At 36.0% G+C, this 24,368-nt stretch overlaps 1 non-coding gene across 1 annotated transcript; it reads left to right on the top strand.

The window, feature by feature from the left end:
- Positions 1-5,242: 5,242 nt before the first annotated feature.
- LOC129023022 (U6 spliceosomal RNA) lies at positions 5,243-5,349 on the top strand. The gene has a single exon (XR_008496639.1). It is a non-coding gene; the product is annotated as a U6 spliceosomal RNA (small nuclear RNA).
- The last annotated feature ends 19,019 nt before the right edge of the window (positions 5,350-24,368 follow it).

The raw sequence follows: 24,368 nt of genomic DNA, 5'->3' as shown, positions 1-24,368 counted from the left end.
ACATTTTAAGAACCAAAGAGAATCATAAAAATAAAATATAAAAATTGAGATAGAAAACACAATAGATAAGCATTGCAGTTGACTAGATACATTTGAAAGGAGAATCTATGAACTGGAAGAGCAAACTCAAGATAGTATCTGAAATGCAGCAGAAATTGTAGATGGAAGAATCAGACAAAGAGATAGACAAAGAAAAATTAGATGAAATAAACAAATTCCTAGAAAACATAACATCAAGAAGAAACAAGATACCCAAATAGTTCTATAATTATTAAAGTTTGAATTAATAGTTAAAAGTCTTCTCATAAAGAGAAAAACTCCAGATCCAGAGGTTTTGTCAGTGGGTTCTACCAAATATTCAAGGGAACAAATAATTCTAATCTTACATAAATATTCAAAAATGTCAAAAAGAAAGAGAAGTCTCTATCTGCTTTATGAAGTTAGCATAATCATGATACCAAAGACTGACAAAACCATACGAGAAGTTGCAAAAATCTTAAAGCATTAGCAAGTGGTATCCAGCAATGTATATAAATGATAATGCATTTTGACCAAAGTGGGTTAATTTCAGGAATTCAAGGTTGGCTTAATATAAGGAAAAATATTTTCATGTAATTCACAACATTAATGTAAAAAGGACCTTAATAGCTAAGAAAGCTTTTTGTCCTCCTGTTATTAATATTTCTTCTCCAGCTATCAGATAAACATACAGCTGTAGCTTCAGCAGCTACCTTGAACCATGAGGTGACTTTGAGGATTGCAAAGCAGAAAGGTAAGAGCCTGAATCTTTGTTGGCACCAAAGGGCTGCCATAACAGACTTGGACTACTGACCTTCTGACTTGTTCTATGTGAAAGAGAAGTAGTATTTTTTCTAAGCCACTGACAGGCTTTTTAGAAATTAAATTAGCAGAAGCAAATCCTAATTGACTCTGACACCTGGAGTAGATTAACAGAGGTGAGGGAGCATCAGGAAAAGCCTCATGGAGCACATGATATTTGAGTTGGGACTTGATGAATGTGTACAATCTTACCAGATAGCAAGGATTAGAAAGGAGGAAGGCACTCTAGACACAACAGTAGCAGTGTGGAAAAGTGCAGGGCAGGAAAAAGCAGCTTGTTCAGAAAATAACAAAATGAGTATAACATGTATATTTCTTGAATACTGTTTTGAACTTAGGCATGGTCTGGGACTGGGGCTGAATTGAACTGGAGAGGAGGGTCACTTTGCAGCTCCATTTTATGCAAACCAGCACCTCTGGGGGAAAGCAGTGAACTTTTGCAGGAGCTGTGTGAGTAAACAGATATTAGCCAGGCAGGACACAACTCAATGAGGGGCAGTGAGTCCTTGACTTGCAGGAAGGTGATTTGAGCTTAAGTTTTTGACTCATAGCTGCGAATGTGCTTCAGACAAAAGTGACCAGATCAGTGCTTTTCACTGGTGGCTCTGCATAGGTGATCCTAAACCCTTTGCACTAGTGGAGTGAGTTCCCCAACAATAAAGTTCCTGAGAAAGAAAGATGCTATAGATGAATAGAAAAAAGAGCTGTTTATCGGTGTATCTGGTGATTTGGTTGCCAAACATTTTTTTCCTCAAGAATCAGGAATCTTTACAGGAAGTCAGGCTCTGAGGTACCCAATTGCACAATGCCACATACGTTGCAATTTTTCTGAGGCAGTCAGTCATAGTGTAATTATTAATAGTGCCCCCTTTCACTTTCAAAAGCATACTGCTTTGGATAATCAATTTTGTGATCACCTTACTTACTTGTGTAAGGACTTTATAAAGGAATTCTTATATCTTTGCTAGTGCTTTCTCTGATTTGGAGAATAAACAAATCACTACCACTCTCCTTTCCCCCTGAATAAATCTGGGGATCAAAGAGAAACTTTGGGAGGATATATTATTTGATTATAGTGTTTCAGACAGAGACACTTAGGATGGATAGGAAAATGTATATATAACATAATACGACCAGCATTGTTTTGCAAATAATAGGGTCAAAGTTGTGATAATAGGAAGAATATGGATATAACATATGAGACTAGGCTGAGTGATTTTTGGAAGAAAAAGTGAAACCTAAAACAGGAAAACATGATTGCCCTTGGTAATTCAAGAGAAAATTAGCCACAGGCCTCACTTGTGGAGAGAGACTGAATTATAATAGCCTCTGTTCCCTCTTCTTCCCTCACCAAGGTAATCAGAGAAGGGAGCCCCAGTCCCTCCATCAATGCCAGCAGGAACCTAGGAGGTGGAGACGTCTCCTCAGACCCTGTCACCACCATTGGCTAAAGTTTGAGGTGCCTGAGTTTTCAAGACACAGACTGGATAGGAATTATAATGGCATTTTTCAGATAGGGATATTGAAACTCAAAAGATGTCTTGCTCAAATTATAGAGTTTATAAATGGCAGAACCAGGAGCTTGAGTTTAGGACATTCTTCCATGAAGAAATAGAAGCATTATAAGGACTCCAAGTTCCCTAGAGAAAACCTGCGGCCTGAGAAATGGCAGAAAGAACTGGGATTTTTAGCCTGAAGATAAAGGAGACGTAGAGGCACAGGATATGATCTCTGTCATCAAATCCCTGAGGGACTGTCAGATGGGAAAGAAGTTAGACCTGTGTGGGGTGGACCCAGAGAACAAAGCAAGGACTAGTGAAGGGAAGCAAAAAGGAAGCAGATGCCAATTCAACACACAGGAAAGGAAACTAACATTTCCTGAATATCTATCCATGCCAGGCATTTCACATATATATTCCTATTTAATTCTCAGACAGAGGGAAAAAACCGTGAAGTAGATATTATCCTCATTTTAAAAATGAGAAACCTGGAGATTTCCAACTTAGGGTAATGGCAGAGTAGCTTGTATTGCACTAACTCTCCTACTGATAACATTTATCAACTCTGGACAAAATAGAAAAAAATGGTTTGAAATTACTGGGAAATTATCCAAACCAGGCAGAAACTAGAGGACATTTGTCCCTTTGAAAGATGAGAACCACACTGAGTGAGATCTAGTTTATTCAGCTTTCATCTGAGGGCAGTCCCTAGTCTGTGTGGTATGGTGGGGCATTTCAGATAGAGCTAAAGCAAAAAGCTGCAGTAATATTGGGGAGTCAGGTGATGCATATTGGGTCTTCCAGAGCAGTTAGACATTGAAGGGGGGAAATCCCGGAAAGAACGAAGCCACAGAGGGGAGCCCCCAAATCTGCATATAGATTCCACTCAAATCCTTGGCTGACACCTAAACCCTGAATGTATGGGCTGAGACTTCAAGAAGTCTATGGGGGAAACAGTAGCTGGAATCTTAAAGAAAAACAAAAAAACCCAAAACACACAACTGAGCAGAGGATTCAGTAGCTGCCCACAATGGAGGCAGAGTTTAAAGTTTAAATACCAACAGATGAGAGAGCCTTAATAAGTACCTCAAGCTTTGCACTGAAATCCCAGAAGGGCCACACCCTAGGATTAAGTACCATATTCCAAGATTAAGGTATTCACCCTAGGACTAAGGGGAAAAATCAAAATAGACTTTCCCTAACAAAGCTTAAAATCAACTCCATAAAAGACCAAGGGATTTGATGGTCATTTCCCTACCTACTAGAGCAAAACTCAATACTCTTCAAAGAAAGATAACATAATATAAAATTATCTATGTATAATAAAAAATTTTAATTTCTAGACATATGAACAGACAGAAAAATGTAGCCCAGTGAAGAAAAAAAATCAGTTGATAAAAACAAAGTGACAAACCCATGATACTGAAATTAGCAGAAGGGAACTACTGTGGTCTGAATATTTTTGTTTTCCCAAAATTCACCTTAACACATAATTACTGATGTGATAATATTAGGAGATGGGCCTTTGGGAGCAGATTAGACCATTAGGGCAGAATCCTCATAAATAGGATTAGCGCCCTTATAAAAGACACTCCAGAGAGCTAGTTACTCCCTCCACCATGTGAGAACATAGCAAGAAGGCACTGTCTATAAGAAAGCAGGTCCAGCTGGGCATGGTGGCTCACACTTGTAATCCCAGCACTTTGAGAGGGCAAGGTGGGCGGATCACGAAGTCAAGAGATCAATAGCATCCTGGCTAACATGGTGAAACCCTGTCTCTACTAAAATTACAAAAATTAGCTGGACATGGTGGTACGTGCCTGTAGTCCCAGTTACTCAGGTGGCTAAGGCAGGAGAATTGCTTGGACTCAGGAGGTGGAAGTTGCGGTGAGCTGAGATTGTGCCACTGCACTCCAGCCTGGTGACCAAGCGAGACTCTGTCACACACACACACACACACACACACACACACACACATATACACACAGAGAAAGCAGGTCCCTCACCAGACACTAAATCTGCTGGTGCCTTGATCTTGGATTTCCCAGCCTCCATAACTGTGAAAAATAAATTTCTGTTGTCTACAAACCACCTAATTCAAGGTATTTTTCTGATAGCAGCCCCAATGAACTAAGTCAAGAATTTAAAAATAACTATGATAAATATAATAACAAATCTATAGGAAAAGATGTATTCATTTTTAATGTGTGAAGAGATGAGGAATTTGAGAAGAAATATGAATACTATAAAAAGAACTAAAAGGAAATTTTAGAAACTGAAAAATACAGTATTTGAAATGTAAAAAAAATTAGAAAATATCATGGTAGATTGAATAAAGAAGAAGACAGGATCAGTGCACTGGAATATAGATCAATAGAAATTATCCAAGCAGAAGCATGGAAGGAGAAAAGGTTGAAAAACAATTAACAGATCCTCAACAACTTGTGGGACAGTATCAAATGGCTGAGAAAATGAGCAACTGGAGTTCAGGAAAAGAGGAGCAAAAGAACTACAAAGCAGAAAAAATATTTGAAAAAACATTGGTCAAATATTTTCCAAATTTGATCAAAAAGAAGAAACCTATAGATCCAAAAAACAAAGCACACCTCAAACAAGATAAATACAAAGAAAATAACATGTAGCACATCAAAGTTAAACTCCTAAAAAAACACAAATAGACAGAAAATATAAAAAGCACCCAGATAAAGCTGATTTCTCACTAGAAACAATTGAGGCCAAAAGACATAATAAAAATGTTAAAAGAAAAAAAAGAAAAAACTTGTCAACCTAAAATTCTGTATCAAGTAAAAATACCTTACAAAAATGAAGATAAAATAGGTATTTTCAGATAAATGAAAGGCAAGCTAATATGTTATCAGGTGACACAATTACAAAAAGTGCTAGCGCTTACTTTGGCAGCACATATACTAAAATTGAAATGATACAGGGAAGATTAGCATGGCCCCTGCACAAGAATGACATGCAAATTTGTGAAGTATTTTATATTTCAGGCCAGAAGAGAATGAGATGATATATTCAAAGTACAGAAAAAAAAATTGGCAACCAAGAATACTGAACCTGGCAAAGCTGTCCTTCAGAAATGAAGGACAGATAAGGACTTTTATAGACAAACAAAAGCTGAAGGAGTTTATTACCACTAGATCTACTTTATAGTAAATGCTAATGGGAGTTCTTCAAACTGAAAGATAAAGTGCTAGCTAGCAACATGAAAACATATGAAAGCATAAAACTAACTGATAAACATAAATACATAGTCAAATTCAGGATAGTCTAGTACTGTAATGATGGTGTGTAAATCACATATATCCATAGTATGAAGGTTAAAAGACAAAATATTTAAAAATAATAATAGGTAAAATAACTTGTTAAGGGATACATAATATAAAATGGTATCAATTGTGACTAAAATACAATGTGGGTGGGAAAAATCAAGTGTAGAGTTTTTAAAATGCAGTCTAAGTTGTTATCAGCTTAAAATAGCCTGTCATAACTATAAATGGTTTTATGTAAGCTTCATGGTAGCCACAAAGCAAAAACCTACAATAGGTACACAAGAGATAAAGAGTAAGGAATCAAAGCATACCAGTACAGAAAATCATCTAATCCCAAGGGAAGACAGCAAGACAGGAAGAAGAACCAAAGATTACAAAACAACCAGAAAGCAATTAATGAAATGGCAATAGTTAAGTCCTTGCCTATCAATAATTACATTGAATATAAATGTACTAAATTCTCCAATCAAAAGTTGTAGCTATTGAATGATTAAAAGAAACCCCATGACTCAACTATAGGCTGCCTACAAGAGACTTAACTCACCTATACGGACTTAATTCACCTTTACAGATTAAAAGTGAAGGGATAAAATAAGATATTCCATGAAAATGAAAACCAAAATAGGGCAGGAGTTATATTAGATAAAATAGACTTACAGTCATAAACTTTAAAAACAGACAAAGATATAATGATAAAAGGGTCAATTCATCAGGAGGTTATAACAATTATTAATATATATGCACCCAACATCAGAGCACCCAAATATATAAAGCAAATATTCATACATCTGAAGAGAGAGAAAGAATGCAATACAACATTAGTAGAGGACTTCAATACCCTATTTTCAACAATGAACAATCATCCAGATAGAATATTAATAAGGAAACACTGAAGTTGACTATATTTTAGACCAAATGGACCTAACAGACATATATAGAACATTCCATTTAACAGCAACAGAATACACATTCTTCTCAAATACACATAGAATACTACCCCAGGATAAACCATATGTTAGGCCACCAAACAAGTCTTAACAAATGTAAGAAAATTGAAATTATATCAAGTATCTTTTTTGATCATAGTAGTATAAAACTAGAAACCATAATGGGAGGAATTTCAGTAAACTGACAAATATATGGAAATTGAGCAACATATTTCTGAACAACCAATGGGTGAACAAAGAGGCTAAAGGAAAAATTTGGAATCTTGAAACAAATGAAAATGGAAATATAACATACCAAAACTTATGGGATGGAGGAAAAGCAGCTCTAAGAGAGAAATTTATAGCAATAAGCACCTACATCAAAAAGGAAGAAAGATCTCAAATAAACAACCTAACATTACACTTCAAAGAACCAGAAAAAGAAGAACAAACTAAGCCTAAAATAAGAACAAACTAGGCTGAGTGTGGTGGCTCATGCCTGTAATCCCAGCACTTTGGGATGCCGAGGTGGGCAGATCACCTGAGGTCTAGAGTTCAAGACCAACCTGACCAACATGGCAAAACCCCCTCTCTACTAAAAATACAAAAATTAGCCGGGTGTGGTGACACATGCTTGTAATCCAGCTACTCGGGAGGCTGAGGCATGAGAATCGCTTGAACCCATGATGTGGAGGTTGCAGTGAGCTGAGATCATGTCACTGCACTCCAGCCTGGGCGACAGAGTAAGACTGTCTCAAAAAAAAAGAAAAAAAAGAAAAAACTAATATGAAATTAGGAGAAGAAAGGAAATAAAGATCAGATATTTCTCAAAAGAAGGCATACAAATGACCAACAGGTATATAAGAAAATTCTCAACATCACGAATTATCAAGGAAATGCAAACTAAAACCACAATGAGATATCACCTCACACCTGTTACAATGGCTATTATCAAAAAGATGAAAGATAGCAAGTGCTGGAAAAGATGGAGAGAAAAGGAAACCCTTGTATACTATTGGTAGAAATGTAAATCAGTACAGCCATTATGGAAAACAGTATGGAAATTCCTCAGAAAAATTAAAAATAGAGCTACTGTATCATCCAGCAATCCTACTATTGGGTATATAGCCAAAGCATATGAAATCAGTATGTCAAAGAAATATCTTCATTCCCATGTTTGTTGCAGCAGTATTTACAATAGCCAAGGCATGGAAAAACCAAAGTGCCCATCAATGATGAAAAGATTTTAAAAATGTGGTATATATATACATAATGGAATATTCTTAAATTAAAAAAGACTTCTTAAAAAGAAGAAAATCTTGTTACTTGTGACAACATGGATGAGCCTAGAGGATATTATGTTAAGTGAAATAATTCCACTTCAACTTGGCAGCTTAACGAAAAAATAAAAATTAAAAAAAGTGAAATAAGCCATGCACAGAAAGACAAATACCACATGATCTCACTTATATGTGGAATCTAAAAATGACAAACTCATCAAAGCAGAGATGAAAATGGTGGTTACCAGGAGTTGGGCAGAGGAGGAGGGAGGAATTGGGAAATGTTGGTCAAAGGATACAGATAGGAGAAATAAGTTCAAAAGATCTATTGTACATCATGGTGACTATATTTAATGACAGTTATTGTATAACTGAAAATTGCGAAGGCAGTAGATTTTAAGTGTTCTCACCACAAAAAATTGATAAGTATGAAGTAAGACACATTAATTAGCTTGATTTAACCATTCTACATTGTAAACATATTTCAAAACATCATGTTATATACCACAAATACATATAATTTTAATTTGTCAATATTAAAAAATAAATATTTCTAAAAGAAGAAATGCTAAAGGAAATTCTCTATGCTAAAGAGAAATGAGACCATATGGAAATTCAGCTCTACAGAAAGGAATAAAAGGCACTAGAAATGATAACTTTGTAGGAAAATACAAAAGAAATTTTTCTTTCTTTTCTTAATTATTTAAAACATGAATTGATAGGACTTCTACTTCTAGCCAGTATGGGGTAGCAGGGGCTGAATTTAACCTCCAATCTGAAACAATTTCTTTTTAAGCTGAACAAAATATATGAAACAATAGCTGTAAAAATATTAGGCACCAGGTAATGAAGGACAGTAATCCCTAAATGACAGGAAACAAATATAGCCCTATTATTGACCTGGTTTACTTCCTGAAGGAAGTTTGCAGACCATCACAAGGAAGGCAGAACCATGGCAGAGCCTGGCAATATCCCTGAGTTGAGGAGGCAGAAATGGAAGTTGAGAAAAACAAAGAATCTAGAATTCCCAATGTAGTGTATTTAAAAGAAGAGCTGCACACAGGGAAAACTTCAGAGATCTACAGAAGCTTCCCTTGAGTATTCAATAGAATAATCATCAGCACATGCATGTGAACAACTAATCTAAAAAAATCACTCAAAAATTAGAGGAAACAGTGCTACAACTCACAACAATAGGAAGGGTCTATTCCCAATAGCCAGAGCAGAATACTTCATAAGTCATAGGACATCAGTTAGAGTACTGAGTAGGGTCTTCCCTCAGTAGTGGGAAAAATTAACCCTAGACTAAATGCTGCTGGTCCCTGATAATTGAGCTTAAAGCAAGAACCAAAAGTATTAAGCTATTTGAAAGTAATGTGTATCTCCAAATAAAGCTCAAAAATACTTTTAGGAATACAAAAATATTCAGCACCCAACAAGGTAAAATTCACAATATATAGCATCCAGTAAAACAAATTATCAGGCGTTCAAAGAACTAGAAAAATAAAACCTATAATGAGGAGAAAAATCAATCAAAACTGACTCAGAAATGACACAAATGATAGAATTAAGAGATAAGCATATTAAAACAGTCATTATAACTGTATTCTATATGTTCACCAAGCTAGAGAAAATATTGAACATTAAGTAGAGACATGGAAGATATTAGAAAAACTGAAACCAAACTTCTAGAGAAGAAAACAACCATGTCTGAGATAAAAAAAAAAAATACAATGAATGGGAAATAGCAGATTAGACATTTCAGAGAAAAGGAGTGGTAAACTTGAAGACACAGCAATGGAAACTACCCAAAATAAAGTACACAGAGGAAAAGACATATTAAAAAAAAAAAAAAACAGAGCAACAGTGACAACTTCAAGTGGCCAAATATATGTGTAAGTGGGGTTCCCAAAAGAGAGGGAGGACAGAAAAGTATTTAAGGAAATAGTGACCAAATGTTTCGAATTCGATAAAAATTATAAGTTCACAGATTCAAGGTCAGTGAACACCAAAACCAGGAAATTAAAAAAAAAATACACAAACACATATCAGAATCAAGTAGCTTTAAATCAGTGACAAAGATAAAATTTGAAAAGTAGAGGAGATACTCTACATGCAGGGCAATGAAGATAAGGAGGATAGCAGATTCTTGTCAGAAACAATGCAAACTAGAAGAGAGTGGCTCAAAATCTTTAAAATTCTGTAAGAAAAGAAAATGTCAACCTGGAACTCTTTACTAAGAAAAAATTATTTTAAAAGTTAAGGCAAAATACATACTTCTTTAGACATACAGAAGCTGAAAGAGTTAATCACAAGCAGACTGGTGGAATAGAAAATGTAAAGGGAAGTCCTTCAAGCAGGGGAAAAAAAAGGATAATATCAGATGGAAACCTAGATATATTAAGGGTCAGCAAATTATGGCCCATGAGCCAAATCTGACCTGCTGCCTCTTTTTGTGAATAAAGTTTTATTGGAACACAGCCATACCTATTCATTTATTTATTTCTCATGGATGCTTTCATGCTACAATGACAGGATTGAATAATTGTAACAGAAACCACATGGTCTAGAGTATTTATTACCTGGCCCCAGCAGAAAAACTTTTCTGACCCTTGATCTCCACAAAGTATTGAGCAGCACAGGACATGGTATTACATAAGTAGATTTGTAATAATAATGATAATAATAATTTCATTTATTATTTAAATATCTTTAAAAATAATCATCTGTTTAAGGCATAATAGCAACATATTATGAGATATATAAAATATGTAGAAGTAAAATGTATGATAACAATGCCCAAAGGCCAGTAGGGAAGAAACTAGAGTATACATGAATAAGGCTTATACTACACATGAAGTAGTAAACTATCACTGAAGGTTAAACTGTGGTAATTAAAAGATGTATACTACAAACCTGAAAGCAACCACTAAAATAATACAACAAAGACTGTGGCTAATAATTCAACAAAGGAGATGAAATGAGACCATAGAAAACAGTTAAACCAAAAGAAGACAGAGAAGGAGGAAAAGAGGAGCAAAGAACAGTGAGGACAAATAAAAAACAAATAGGAAAGTGGTAAATTTAAACATGACCATACCAATAATTACATTAAATATAAATGGCCTAAACATTCCAATTAAAAGGCAGCCTGTCAGATTAGATTTAAAAAGCAATACTCAAATATATGCTACCTTCAAAATCCCAAGTGTGTGTGTGTGTGTGTGTCTTTAAAAACACATAAATAGGTTAAAAATAAAAGGAAACCACGCCAGCACTAACCAAGAGAAAGCCAAAGTGGCTACATTAATGTCCAAGTAAAAATTTCAGCACACATACACAAAAAATTATCAGGGATAAAGAGGATCATTTCATAATGCTAAAGGAGTCAATTTATCAAGGGGATACAATGATCTGGAATGTTTATGCACCTAATAACAGATCTTCAAAACACATGAAGTAATAGCTAATAGAACCACAGGAGAAATAGATAAATCCACAATTATAGTTGGTGCTTTCAATTATTCTCTTTCAATAATTTATAGAACAGATCATGAACTTTTGCTCCAAGAACTATTGCAGGAACATACCAGGAAAGCCGAGAGAATCCACAGACGCTTTGAAGGAAGTGGATTGCTGCTGCAGGCTTCTGGAGACAGTTGAAAAACTGTGAGTGTCCAAAGTGTGAAAGTGTGGAAGGAGGATCATCTGCCCCTGAACATACAATCTCACTGGGAACTTGAAGGTCCAGGTCATGGGAGAAAGATTTGACCTTACCTGGAGCTGAGACAAATTTAGAGAGCTGAGTGAAATACAGGGGTAGAGGAAGAAGTGGGAAGAGCCCTGTGGGGACCCTCAGTCCCTGGGGAAGCCACTTCTGACTTTGTCTCACAGGGGTCCTTGGGGAGGCCTGCCAGTGGAACTGGGGAAAGACCACAGGGAGAAAGAAACTTCCGGTTGAACTTTGTAAAAATTTAAACCTAACAGGAAGTTTTCTGGACATAATCTGGGGAAGAAGGTGAACCAGGAATGCAGACACAGCATGGAAGTTGCAGCAGGTAGGGAGGTGCAAAATCTGAAAGCCCTCTTTGCTTTCCCACTGGGGAGGTCTGGAGCCTGGGGCAAGTCCTCAGCCTTGCTCACCAACTGCCTGGAAATAAACTCAGTGCTGTTGGGGTGGAGGGATCAGTGGCAGTGAGACTGGCCTTTGGGGCTGCATGGGAGCCAGCTTTCCCCCACTTCCCTGTCGACCTGCATGATGCAGCAGAGGCAGCCATAATCGCCTTGGCAACATAAGTCCATTGGCCTGAGTAACCCACCCCCATGCCCCACAGCAGCTGCAGCAAGCCTCATCCAAGGAAAGTCTGAGCTCAGACGCCCTTGCCCTGCCCCCACCTGATGGCCTTTACCATCAGGTAAAGACCATCCCTGCCCCCACCTGATGATCTTTACCAGCCCTGGTAGCTGAAGTCAAAGGACATAATCTCTTGGGGGCTCTTTGGCCCTGCCCACAACCTGAGAAACTTATCCAGGTGATGCTAGGGCAAGCTTGTATCCTCCCTAAACTACCACAGCTGATGCTCTCTTAAAAGCGCCACCTTCTGGCTGGAGGCCAACCAACACAAAACTAGCACAATAAACAAAAATACAACCAAGGACCCTCACAGTGTCCACTTCACACCCCTGCTACCTCCACAAAAGCAGATTCTTGTATCTAGGGCTAAGAGACTTGAAGACAAATCACACCACAGGACTCTTTGCAGACACTCCCCAGTACCAGCCTGGAGCCAGGTAGATCCAGAAGAGAAATAACAATCACTGCAGTTTGCCTCTCAGAAAGCCACATCCCTCGGTACCCATATCCGGGGGCATCCTGTGGAATGAGAGAATCTGAATGGCAGCTCCTGAGCCCCAGATCATCCCCTGGCAGTCTACCCAAATGAGAAGGAACCAGAAAAACAATTCTGGTAATATGACAAAACAAGGTTCTTTAACACCCCCAAAAGATAACGCTAGCTTACTAGCAATGAATCCAAACCAAAAAGAAATCTCTGAATTGCCAGAAAAAGAATTCAGAAGGTCAATTATTAAGCTACTCAAGGAGGCACCAGAGAAAGGTGAACACCAACTCAAAAGAAATTAGAAAAACATTACAGGATATAGATGGAAAAATCTCCAGAGAAATAGATAACATCAATAAAAAACAATCACAACTTTCCAGAAGTTGTGAACTTTCCAGAAGTTGTGATTGTTTTTTATTCATGCTGTCTATTTCTGGAAAGTTGTGATTTTTTTTTTATTTATGCTATCTATTTCTCTGGAGATTATCTTCTCTAAGAAGGGCACACTTAGAGAAATACAAAATACTGGAAAGTCTCAGCAATAGAATCGAACAAGTAGAAGTAAGAACTCCACAGCTCAAAGACAAGGCTTTTGAATTAACTCAATCTAATAAAGATAAAGAGAAAAGAATTTTTAAAAATTAGCAAAACTTCCAATAAGTTTGGGATTATGTTAAATGACCAAACCTAAGAATAACTGGTGTTCCCGAGGACGAAGAGAAATCTAAAAGTTTGGAAAACATCTTTGAGGGAATAATTGAGGAAAACTTCCCCAGGCTTGCTAGAGATATAGACATCCAAACACAAAAAGCTCAAAGAACACCCTGGAAATTTATCGCAGAAAGATCATTGCCTAGGCACATAGTCATCAGGTTATCTAAAGTTAAGATGAAGGAAAGACTCTGAAGAGCTGTGAGGAAAAGTATCAGGTAACCTATAAAAGAAAACCTGTCAGCTTAACAGCAGATTTCTCAGCAGAAACCCTACAAGCTAAAAGGGATTGGGGTCCTATCTTCAGCTTCCTTAAACAAAACAATTATCAGCCAAGAATTTTTTATCCTGTGAAACTAAGCTTCATAAATGTAGGAAAGATGTAGTCTTTTTCAGACATACAAATACTGAGAGAATTCACCACTACCAAGCCAGCACTACAAGAACTGCTAAAAGGAGCTCTAAATCTTGAAACAAATCCTCAAAATACACAAAAATAGAAACTCCTTAAAGCATAAATCTCACAAGACCTATAAAACAACACAACAGAAAAAACCAAGGTATTCAGGCAACAAATAGCACAATGAATAGAATAGTACCTCACATCTCAATACTAACTTTAAATGTAAATGCTTAAAGGCTCCACTTAAAAGATACAGAATGGCAGAATCGATAAGAATTCACCAACCAAGTATCTGCTGCCTTCAAGAGACTCACCCAACACATAAGGACTCACATAAACATAAGGTAAAGGGATGGAAAAAGATATTCCATGCAAAGGGACACCAAAAGTGAGCAAGAATAGCTATTCTTATATCAGACAAAACAAATGTTAAAGCAACAGCAGTCAAAAAAGACAGAGGGACATTATATAATGATAAAAGGACTTGTGCAACAGGAAAATTTCACAATCCTAAATATATATGCACCTAACACTGGCGTTCCCAAATATATAAAACAATTACTATTAGACCCAAGACATGAGATAAACAGCAACACAATATTAGTGGGGGAATTAAATACTCCACTGACAGTGGCAAGGCCTCAAGACAGAAAGTCAACAAAGAAACAATGGACTTAAAATATACCCTAAAACAAATGGACTTAACAGATATTTACAGAGCATTCTACCCAACAACTACAGAATATACATTCTATTTGTAAGCACATGGAATATTCTCCAAGATAGACCACATGATAGGCCACAAAACCAGTCTCAATAAATTTAAGAAAATTGAAATTGTATCAAGTACTCTCTCAGACCACAGTGGAACAAAATTGGAAATAAACTCCAAAAGGAACCCTCAAAACCATGCAAATATATGAAAATTAAATAACCTGCTTCTGAATGATCATTAGCTCAACAATGAAATCATGGAAATTAAAAAAATTTTTAAACTGAATGATAATAGTGGCATAATCTATCAAAACCTCTGGGATACAGCAAAGGCAGTGCTAAGAGGAAAGTTCATAGCATTAAATCCCTATATCAAAAATTCTGAAAGTAAAAATAGACAATCTAAGGTCACACCTCAAGGAACTAGAGAAACAAGAATAAACCAAATCCAATCCCAGCAGAAGAAAAGAAATAACCAAGATCAGAGCAGAGCTAAATAAAATTAAAACCAAGAAGAAAAAACAATGGAAAAAAAATGTGGTCTTTGAAAAAATAAATAAAATTGATAGACCATTAGTGAGATTAACCAAAAAAAGAAGAGAGAAGACCCAAATAAGCTCAATTAGAAATGAAATGGGAGATATTACAACTGATAACACCAAAATACAAAAGATCATTCAATACTATGAACACCTTTACACACATAAAGTAGAAAACCTAGAGGAGATGGAGAAATTCCTGGAATTCTAAATAGACCAATAACGAGCAGTGAGATCGAAATGGTAATAAAAAAATTGCTCACAAAAAAGTCCAAGACCAGAGAGATTCACAGCTGAATTCTGTCAGACATTTAAAGAAGAATTGATACCAATCCTACTGACACTATTCCGCAAGATAGAGAAAGAGGAAATCCTCCCTAAATCATTCTATGAGCCAGTATCACCCAACACTAAAACCAGAAAAGAACATAACAAAAAAAGAAAACCACAGACCATTATCCCTGATGAACATAGATGCAAAAACCCTTAACAAAATACAAGCTAACCAAATCCAACAGCATATCAAAAAGATAATCCACCATGATCAAGTGGGCTTCATGCTAGGGATGCAGGGATGGTTTAACATATGCAAGTCAATAAATGTGATACACCACATAAACAGAATTAAAAACAAAAATCACATGATCATCTCAATAGATGCAGAAAAGGCATTTGACAAAATCCAGCATTGCTTTATGGTTAAAACCCACAGCAAACTGGCATAGAAGGGACATACCTTAATGTAATAAAAGCCATCTATGACAAACCTACAGCCAGCATTATACTAAATGGGGAAAAGTTGAAAGCATTCCCCCTGAGAACTGGAACAAGACAAGGATGCCCACTTTCACCATATCTATTCAACACAGTGCTGGAAGTCCTAGCCAGAGCAATTAGACAAGAGAAAGAAATAAAGGACATCCAAATTGTTAAAGAGGAAGTCAAATTGTCACTGTTTGCTGATGATATGATTGTATACTAGAAAACCCTAAAGACTCATCCAAAAAGTTCCTAGAACTGATAAATGAATTTAGCAACGTTTCAGGATACCAAATTAATGCACACAAATTCATAGCACTGCTATACACAAACAGCAATCAAGCTGAGAATCAAATCAAGAACTCAACCCCTTTTACAATAGCTGCAAAAAAATAAAATATCTAGAAATATACCTAACCAAGGAGGTGAAAGACCTCTACAAGGACAACTATAAAACACTGCTGAAAGAAATTGTAGATGACACAAACAAATGGAAACACATCCCCTGCTCATAGATGGGTAGAATCAACATTGTGAAAATGATCATACTGCCAAAAGCAATCTACACATTCAATGCAGTTCCCATCAAAATACCACCATCGTTCTTCACAGAGCTAGAAAAAAAATCCTAAAATTTTTTGGAACCAAAATGATCCCACATAGGCAAAGCAAGACTAAGCAAAAAGAACAAATCTGGAGGCATCACATTACTGGACTTCAAACTATACTATTAGGCCATTATCTCCAAAACAGCATGGTACTGGTATAAAAATAGGCACACAGACCAATGGAACAGAATAGAGAACCCAGAAATAATGCCAAATACTTACAGCCAACTGATCTTTGACAAAGCAAACAAAAACATAAAGTGGAGAAAGAACACCCTATTCAACAAATGGTGCTGGGATAACTGGCAAGCCACATGCAGAAGAATGAAACTGGAACCTCTTCTCTCACATTACACAAAAATCAACTCAAGATGAATCAAAGATTTAAATCTAAGACCTGAAACCATAAAAATTCTAGAAGATGACATCAGAAAAACCCTTCTAGACATTGGCTAAGGCAGAGTTCATGACCAAGAATGCAAAAGCAAATGCAACAAAACAAAGATAAATAGTTGAGACTTAATTAAACTAAAAAGCTTCCGCACAGTAAAAGAAACAATCAGGAGAGTAAACAGACAACCCACAGGGTGGGAGAGAATCTTCATAATCTATACATCTGACAAAGGACTAATATCCAGAATCTCCAAGGAATTCAAATAAATCATCAATAAAAAAAATCCCATCAAAAGGTGGGCTAAGGACAAGAATAGACAATTCTCAAAAGAAGATATACAAATGGCCAACAAACATATGAAAAATACTCAACATCACTAATATTTAGGGAAATGCAAATCAAAACCAGAATGCAATACCATCTTACTCCTGCAAGAATAGCCATAATCAAAAAAAAAAAAAAAAAAAAATAGATGATGGCATGGATGTGGTGAAAAGGGAACATTTTTACACTGCTGGTGGGAACGTAAACTAGTATGACCACTATGGAAAACAGTGCAGATATTCCTTAAAGAACTAAAAGTAGATCTACCATTTGATCCAGCAGTCCCACTACTGGGTATCTACCCAGAGGAAAAGAAGTCATTTTTCAGAAAAGATACTTGCACACACATGTTTATAGCAGCACAATTCGCAATTGCAAAAATATGGAATCAGTTCAAATGCCTACCAATCAATGAGTGGATAAAGAAAATGTGGTATATATATACCATGGAATACAACTCAGCCATAAAAAGGAACAAGATAGTGGCATTCACAGCAACCTGGATGGAGTTGGAGACCATTATTCTAAGTGAAGTAACATAGGAATGGAAAACCAAATATCATATGTTCTCACTCACAAGTGGGACCTAAGCTATGAGGGTGCAAAGGCATAAGAATAATACAATGGACCTGGGGACTCAGGGGAAAGGGTGGGGGTGGGGGTGAGGAATAAAATACTATACATTGGGTACAGTATACACTGCTCAACTGATGGGTGCATGAAAATCTCAGAAATCACCACTAAAGAATTTATTCATGTAACGAAACACCACCTGTTCTTCAAAAACTAATTGAAATTTTAAAAAATTAAAAAAATTTAGAGAACAAATAGACAGAAAATCAAGGACATAGAAGAGTCATACAACTCTATTACCCAATTTGATCTATTCGACATTTATAGAACATTCCACCCAACTACAGCAATATACACATTTTCCCCCAAGTATACACAGAGTATTTACTAAGATAGAACATAAAATATGTCTAGGCCATAAAATATGTCTCAATATATGGAAAATAATTCAAATTATGCAATGTACATTGTGTGACCATGATGGAACTAAATTATAAATCAGTAATAGAAAGATATCTAGAATATCCTGAAATATTTGGAAACTATATAACCTAGGTCTAACTTCAGAAGTTGAATTAGAAAGCATTTGGCTTGAATGAAAATAAAAACAGAATATTTCAAAATACGGGGATATAGCTAAAGCAGTATGATATGGTTTGGCTCTGTGTCCCCACCCAAATTTCATCTTGAATCGTATTTCCATAGTGCCCATGTGTTGTGGGAGGGACCTGTTGGGAGATAATTTAATCATGGAGGTGGTTTCTCTCATACTGTTCTCGTGGTAGTGAATAAGTCTCACAAGATCCGATGGTTTGATACAGGGAAGCCTGTTTCACTTGGCTGTCATTCTCTGTCTTGCTGCTGCCATGTAAGAAGTGCCTTTCACCTTCCACCATGATTGTGAGGCCTCCCTAGCCACGTGGAACTGTAAGTCCATTAAACCTCTTTCTTTTGTAAATTGCCCAGTCTTGGGTATGTCTTTATTAGCAGCATGAAAATGTACCAATACACAGTACTTACAGGGAAATTTATATTAGAGAAAAAGAAACATATCAAATCAATGACTTCAGCTTTCACTCCAAGAAACTAGAAAATAAATACAAAATAAGACCCAAAGGAAGCAGAAAAATGAAATAATAAATACCAAAATAGAAATTAGAAATAAAATAAAAAAGAGAAAACAATAGATAAAATCAATGCATCCAAGAGCAAGTTATTTGAGAAGACCCTAAAATTGTTAAACTTCTACACAGGCCAATCAGGAAAGAGAGAGAGAGAGAGTGAAAGAGAATACAAATTACCGGTAGCAGGAATAGTAGAAGTTATATCACTAAGAAGTCTGCAGATTTTAAAAGGGTAGTAAGGGAATATGGCAAACAACTTTATGTCAATAAATTATAAAATGTCGGTGAAGTGTATAAATTTCTTGAAGGCCTCAACCAAACTTCCCTCAAGAAGAAACTGATAATAAAAATAGCTCTATATTTATTAAAGAAACTGAATTTGTAGCTGAAAACCTTTTCACAAAGAAAATCTAGGTACAGATGGCTTCACTGGTAACTTATAGCAAACATTTCAGAAATAATACCAATTCTACACAAACACTTCCAGAAAGGTAGAGTGAGGAATACTTCCCAACTTATTCTATGAAACCAGTTTCATTCTGACATCAAAACCAGACAGACATTAATGAAAGAATACTAAAGATCAATTTCTATCATAAGTATAGATGCAAAAAATTATAACCAAATTTTAGCAAATCAAATCCAACAATATATAAAAATGATAATAAATCATGGCCAAGTGGGATTTAATCCCGGAATACAAAGTTCAGTTTGACATTATCAAATGAATCAATATAATTCACCATAACACACTAAAAATGAAAAATCATATGATTTTTGCAATACATATAGAAAAAACATTTCATAAAATTCAACTTCCATGTCTAACAAAAAAACTCTCACAAACTAAGAATAAAAGGGAACTATCTCAACCTGATAAAAGTATCTAAGAATATCCTACGGTTAACATCATACTTAATGATGAAAGATATAATACTTTCTCCCTAAGATCATGAACAATGATGTTCACTCTTACCACCTCTTCTCAACATTGTGGTGGAAGTACTAGCCAGTGCAATTGGGCAAGAAAAAGATATAAAAGCATCCAGAATGAAAGGAAGAAGTAAAACTATCTTCATTTACAGATGACATGATTGCCTATGTACAAAATCATATAGAATGTTTTAAAATCTCTATCTAGAGACTCAATATTTTTGTCATCAGTTCTTCCCAAATTGATCTACATGTTTAATGGCATCCCATTCAAAATCAAAGCAGGCATTTTTGTAGAAATTGCCAAGCCAATTCTAAAATATGTATAGAAATTCAAAGGGCCTGAAATATCCAAAACAATCTCAAAAAAAGAACAAAGTTAGAAAATTTATTCTACCTGATTTTAACACTTACTATAAAGCTGCAGTAAATCTGAAACTGTTATATTGACATAAAGGTAGACATATAAATCAGTAGATCAGAATAGTGAGTCCATAAAAAGGCCCACATAATGGGCAGCCAACTAAAGTCACCAAAAGTAATTTTATTTGAAAAAGATAATCTTTTCAACAAACGATGCTAAAACAATTGGCTATTCATGTGGAGAAAAATGAACCTCGACCTCCATATCATACCACCTACAAAAATTAATTTAAAGCCAGGCGCAGTGGCTCACACCTGTAATCCCAGCACTTTGGGAGGCAGAGGTGGGCGGATCACTTGAGCCCAGGAGTTTGAGACCACCTGGCCAACATGGTAAAACCCCATCTCTACTAAAAATACAAAAAAACTAGCCAAGTGTGGTGGTGGGTGCGTGTAATCCCAGCTACTCAGCAGGCAGAAGAATTGCTTGAACCTGGGAGGCAGAGGTGGCAGTGAGGCAAGATCACACTACCACACTCCAGCCTGGGTGACAGAGTGAGACCCTGTCTCAAAAGAAAAAAAATAATAATTTGAGATGAAGCATAAACCTAAATAAAAAAGCTAAAACTATAAAGTTTCTAGAAGAAAACAGAAGAGAGTATCTTTGCATCTTAGGGGCAAACAAAATTTCTTAGCTGAGATTCTAAAGCACTAACCATAAGAGAAAAAAACCTGATATGCTGGACTTCATATAATATAAAACTTCCATTCTTCCAAAAATAACATTAATAAAAGGCAAGCCACAGCCTGCTAGAAGTATTTGCCATACATAAACCTGAAAAAGAAATTTTATCCAAAATGTATAATGAATTCCTATAATTCAATAATGAAAAAACTAAATAATCCAATAAAAAGTGAGCAAAAGATTTATACAGACTCATCATAAAAGAAGATACATGAATGGTCACTAAGCACTTGAAAAGATGCTCAGCATCCCTGGTCATCCAGGTAATGCAGATCAAAACCACAGTGAGATGAACAACAATGACTGACAATACCAAGTTTTGGTGAGGGTGTAGAGCAACTCTGACTCTCATACATTGTAACAGTGAGAATGTGAATATTACAACCACGTTGGAAAAGAGTTAGGGTGTTTCTTATAAAGTTAAACACATATATTCTCTATGATCCAGCTATTCCACTCCTAAGTATTTGAACATATGTTCACAAAAAGATTTGTGTGAGAATGTTCATAACAGCTTTGTTCAGAATAGCCCCAAACTGGAAAAAACCCAATTGTCCATCAATAGGTGAATGGATAAACAGACTGTAGCATATTGACTAAAATACTACTCAGCAATAAATAGAAGAAACTACTTATATGTGAGACAATATGGATCAACCCAAAAAACAGTACGTTGGGTGAAAGGAGCTTGACAAAAATAATTATGTACTGTTTCATAATGTTAATAAGATGTTCTAGAATAGGCAAACTAAGTGATGATGATAGAAACCAGAATAGTGGTTATTTTTAGGAGAGACACTGACTGGGACAGAGCATGAAGGGGGAGTTTTCAGGAGTGATGTAAATGTTCAATATCTTTATTGGTGTGATGGTTACACATGCTATATTAGTTTCCTAGGGCTGCTGTAACAAAGTGCCGGTAACTGAATGTCTTAAAACAACAGTCACTTATTGTCTCATATTTCTAGAGACTAGAAGTCCAAAATCAGGGCATCAGCAGGGTTGACTCTTTCTAATCATTCTCAGGGAGAATCTGTTCTGTGCCTTTCTCTCAGCCTCTGGTGAAGGACGGCAATCCTTGGTGTTCCTTGGCTTGTAGATGCATCACTCCAGTCTCTGCCTCCATGTTTACATGGTGTTCTCCCCGTGTCTCAGTGTTTACATTTCTCTCTCCTTGTAAAGACCTACCCCAATCACCTCATCTTAATTTGATTACATCTGCAAAGATGCTATTGCCAAATAAGGCCACAGTCACAGGTGCCATGGGCTAAGACTTCAACCTGTCTGTTTGGATGGCACAGTCGAAATCATAAAGCATGAGTATATATTTGTCAAAACTGATTAATGGGAGAAAAATTTATAACCTTGGTTTGGTGATGAGTTTTTAGCTATAACACCAAAAGCATAGCCATGATATAAAAAATTGAGAAGTTGGGTTTTATTAAAATTAAAAACTTCTGCTCTGTGAAAGATATTGTTAAGGACTGAAAAGGCAAACCACAGACTGGGAGAAAATATTTGAAAAACACATATCTGGTATCTGGTAAAGGACTAGTATCCAAAATAACAGAGAACTCTTAAAATACAACCATGTGAAAACAAACAACTCAATTAAAAATAGGCACAAGATCTGAACAGACACCTCACTAAAGAAGATATACAGATGGCAAATTAGCATATGAAAAGATGTTCAACATCCTATGTCATTAGAGAATTACAAATTATAACAACAATAAGATATAATCACACACCTATTAGAATGGCTAAAATCCAAAAAACTGACAATACCAATTGCTGGTGAAGATGTAGATCAACAGCAAGTCTCATTCTTTGATAGTGGAAATGCTAAATGGAACAGCTGCTTTGGGAGACTTAAGTAGCCAAATATAGTCTTACCATACTCTCTAGCAGTTATGCTCCCTATGACTTGAAAACATGTCCACACTAAAACTTGCATGCAGATCTTTATAGCAGTTTTATTCATAATCACCAAAACCAGGAAGCAACCAAGATGCCCTTTAGTAGATGAATAGACAAAAAACACTGTTACATCTTTACAATGGAGTATTATTTGTCAATAAATAATTTGAGCTATCAAGACATGAAAAGTTATGAGTAAATCTTAAATGTATATTGCTAAATAAAAGAAGACATTCTGAAAAGTCTACATACTGTATGATTCCAATTATATGACATTCTGGCAAAAGCAAAATTATGTTAAGAGTAAAAAGATAAGTGGTTGCCAGGTGTAGAAAGGGAAGGTTAAATAGGTGAAGCACAGGGGAGGTTTTAGGGCTGCAGAACTATTCTGTATTATATTGTAATGGTAGCTATATGACAGGATGGATTTATCAAAACCTATACAACTTTACAGTGCAAAGAGTGAGCCTTAATGTATGAAAATAAAAAAAAAAAATTGTTTAGGTGATTGAGGTCCAGGACAGAATGTGACAAAGCAATCTAATTGTGTACAAATGTATGAAACAACCTCATGGAAGAGGGTTGGGGAAAAGGTCCTGACCTAAGTAACTTTGGAAATGAGTGGAGTTAATAGAACTAAAGGTGAAAGCTGTAAATAAATACTGTTCTCTAGTTGATAAAGTTGTTTCCCACAGGGCATGGGCTAACACAATACTGATAGCACTAAGCATATATACTGCAAGTGAACAATTAAGTAAATGAATGGCAGATGGTGGGAGTCAGTTTTCTCACTGTTGGAATGGGAGGTTGCAAACAAGCAAGGGAGGAAGCTAGAATGGTCCATGTGATAATAGATTTGAGTTGGAGACATCAGCAGAAACTATGTTTAGGTTAATGTAGATACAGATGGTGGCATATAGAAATATGTACAGTTCTGTGTATATACATGGATTCATTTTAACACACATATTTTTTTTCTATCAGCTGAGAGGGCCTAGAAACAAGGACACACAGTAGCAATGACCACACATGCCAGATCTTGGTTTCTAATACCATTTTCTAGTGAAAGGGACCAGGGTTCTTGGAGAAATGGTTGCATCTACAAGTAGGGAAGAAAACATATAGCATGATACTGGGGTATCCTGTAGTGCCAGAAAGTAAGAAAGTCTCATAAAACCAAAAACAAACAAAAAGAAACGATAATAGTATTAGGTCAACCAAAATAGTATTAGGAGCCAACCAAAGGAGCTCTCAGGAGCCAAAGCTGGAACTATGTAAGCAACAAAGGAAAGAAAGTAGTATCAGATTATAATCTAAAATATAAAATCAGTATCTATGAGACCATACTGATAGAAATAAATGTTTGAATAAATTAATAAATGGAGAAAAAAGCCAAATACCCCATGAAGAAGCATTCCAAATTATTTGTGTAGATGCTCTGTCCTCAAGGAGCTAAAATGTAACTTTCTTCACTCCACAAATAGGCCCTGGGAAGTTGTTGAAAAAGTTTGGGCTTTAACATCAAATAATTGTGAGTGGGAGACACACATCAGACTCTTGTTAGCTGTGTGATCCCAGG

This window comes from Pongo pygmaeus, chromosome 1, assembly GCF_028885625.2.
Source record: "Pongo pygmaeus isolate AG05252 chromosome 1, NHGRI_mPonPyg2-v2.0_pri, whole genome shotgun sequence".
Classification (NCBI taxonomy): Eukaryota; Metazoa; Chordata; class Mammalia; order Primates; family Hominidae; genus Pongo; species Pongo pygmaeus.
This window is presented reverse-complemented; position numbering and strand designations above follow the sequence as displayed.